Source organism: Opisthorchis viverrini, assembly GCF_000715545.1.
Source record: "Opisthorchis viverrini unplaced genomic scaffold opera_v5_275, whole genome shotgun sequence".
Taxonomy (NCBI): domain Eukaryota; kingdom Metazoa; phylum Platyhelminthes; class Trematoda; order Opisthorchiida; family Opisthorchiidae; genus Opisthorchis; species Opisthorchis viverrini.
The window spans coordinates 98,891-101,542 of record NW_008751936.1 but is presented as its reverse complement, the minus strand read 5'-3'; positions in this window follow the sequence as shown (position 1 = coordinate 101,542).

Genomic DNA, 2,652 nt, shown 5'->3' with positions numbered 1-2,652 from the left:
ATTTGGAGGATTTGATACACTGTAAAGAAGGAGAACCGGTTGTTCTCGGTGTCCATGTGAATCTTACCTGTTGGAGCTACTATCGTAAAGGTAGACCCTAATCCGAATGAGTAGTACTCAGCTCAGCAGGTCATGTTCACTACTATGTAAAACCTCGTACAGATAACACTTTAGCCAGACGCTTGATGGGTATTTTTATGCGGTATTTGAGCTCGTTTACTAACCACACTCGAACGAAACGATCGAACTTGCGGAGTGGAACCGCCTTGCACACGATTGGCCACCTAACTGAGTGGATACAGATTTAAAACCAAAGGCAAATGTTGAACAGTAACCAGCAGGCTTCCTCAACTTAACGGGCCACATAAAGGCATCGATGCAAAACTGATCGACCCTGCTCTACCTCACTGTCCTCTAAAACCAGCGAGATACCCCCGAATGGAAACATCTGATCTCTACGAAATTAAAGAGAATTTGTAGATGCACATTACTTGACGAATTTTCTAGAAAGTATGAGCAATTAATCCAAACAAAAGAGTTTGAGAGGACGCGAATCTGTTGTCCAAATTATGAGTTTGCCATACGACTGAAGGCAGCAAAAAACAGGGTTAGAATTGCATCCGGAAACTAGTTATTTCACGTTTTACAACTCACTTTCAACCTTGTTTTGAAGTTTTCAGGGCGCGGCAAAGAAACTGATGGGACTGCATCCCTGCTGGAAACCTGACAGTCAACAGGATAGTGTCGTATCACGGTTACATATCCCACATTCGTCTGTTAACGTTACATGAGTCTGTGGCGACATGGTTCAAAATCACCAAAAGCCATCAGTTATAAAATGCTCTGTAATTGAGAACTTTGGCAATCAATCTTATCTCAAAGTTTAGCGAGAAACAGAGCAAGAAGGAATTCCCACCCCACAGACTTATGTGGCAGATATTGATTGGACGGTTTGAAAATAATCTTGGTCCCATCTCTATATCCGTTTACCCGAATTTCATCGTTATGGACAGAAGTATTAGAGCAATCAATAACAACGTTTTGTTTATTTGCCCGCACAAAATGACTAACTTCTAATCTGTTCACCTACCGACGTTCACAGCTCGGCAACCTTGAATCGGATTTCTCGATGGCGCTCTTTTCACTTCACTGGCAAAGAGGACTCTGACAAACCAGGAATGTACTCACTATCCACAATGGATTGATCAAGATACTTGTTGCCAGATGTGCCAACCTCGCGGTCCCTGGTTTTCGTCAGCCTTATGTTCTACTTGAACCCAAATTGAACTGATTTCCACAAGTATTTTCATTTGCAAATCAATTTGGTTCTCAAGGGGGACTCGACTCAGTCTCTCTCCCCCTCCTGACTTTTTGAGTTCTGGACGCTTGGAAACGGTGATTTGTAGACCTTGTGAGGACGACTTAATCCGCTTGATATATTTCTAACCGCTGCGTTATCAAAGTGTCATTTTACTTCCGCATTCAGCCTGTGAATGTGCACACAAGTACACACAAGTTTGTACACCTTTTTGTTTGTAAACATGGTGGTATCAGAAACTTCCAGACTCTTACTTGAATTTTAGCCACGGCAGTCAACAAGTGACAAACCAATTTTTGTAACAGTTGACTGGGTTGAGTTGACCTCAGCGCTTGTTCCTTGGATCAGTCATCAGAACTTAGGCGTTTACGGATTCGCTGAAATCGCAGCACTCAGTCAATTCAACATTGCAGTTTATAAGACTCGATGGAATTCTGAGGCTGACCTAAATGTTGTTTAACAGTATCAAGCGATCAGATTTTAAAATTGTGAGCAACCGTGTAGGTAAATCATCAATAAATTTCATCTGCATGAGGGAAACTATTCAAAAGTTTGCTGAAATTTCGTCGACACCTACGACAGGTTTCGTCATTCTTAGTGTTCATCAAGCGAGCGCACTGCCCGAGTCTGTCAACCGCACGTTCCACTTGAACCAGAATCTGAGAAATTTAGACAAATAAACTCATTTGCATATCAATTTGGTTCGACTCGACTGAATCTCTCGTTTGATCTATCTTCGGGGACTTGGTCTATCTGAATAGCTCTAAGAAGGCTGAAACCAGTCATCGAATATTTTTCAGGAACCTTGTGAGTAGTTTCCTTTATGAAAATATACTGCAATATCTCGAAAATCGTGCCAACTGAAACACGATGCAGCCTTTGTGCAGTACATTCAGCTGGGGAATATCATAAACGAGGGATCCAAATGAGTCTCTCGTGAGAACCAAAATGATTTAAAAATGAGTGTATTTGCCGTGAATTTTCTTTTCTTTTTACTGGTGATTGGGTATTCAATATACAATCGGAAATGCGTTTATATACATGTTCATTGCTTGTTTAATTACATCACACATGTGGCTTAGGCTACAATAAGCGCTATGATTGACTGAAAGAGAGCGCATCGAACCGCGTGGGAGCACATTGCCCAGTGAAATCAGTACTTCTCGATGAATGCACGTACGTACCATCGTCTTCAAGGTCAAAAGAGCTGTTTATAACAGATTAAGATCATTTTTCGTAGTATCAGGTCTTTCACTCATCACGCTCGTCAGCTTCAAATGTATTCTGAATATTTAATACCATTTTAAAAGCTAACCTGGAATTAAAAATACTCG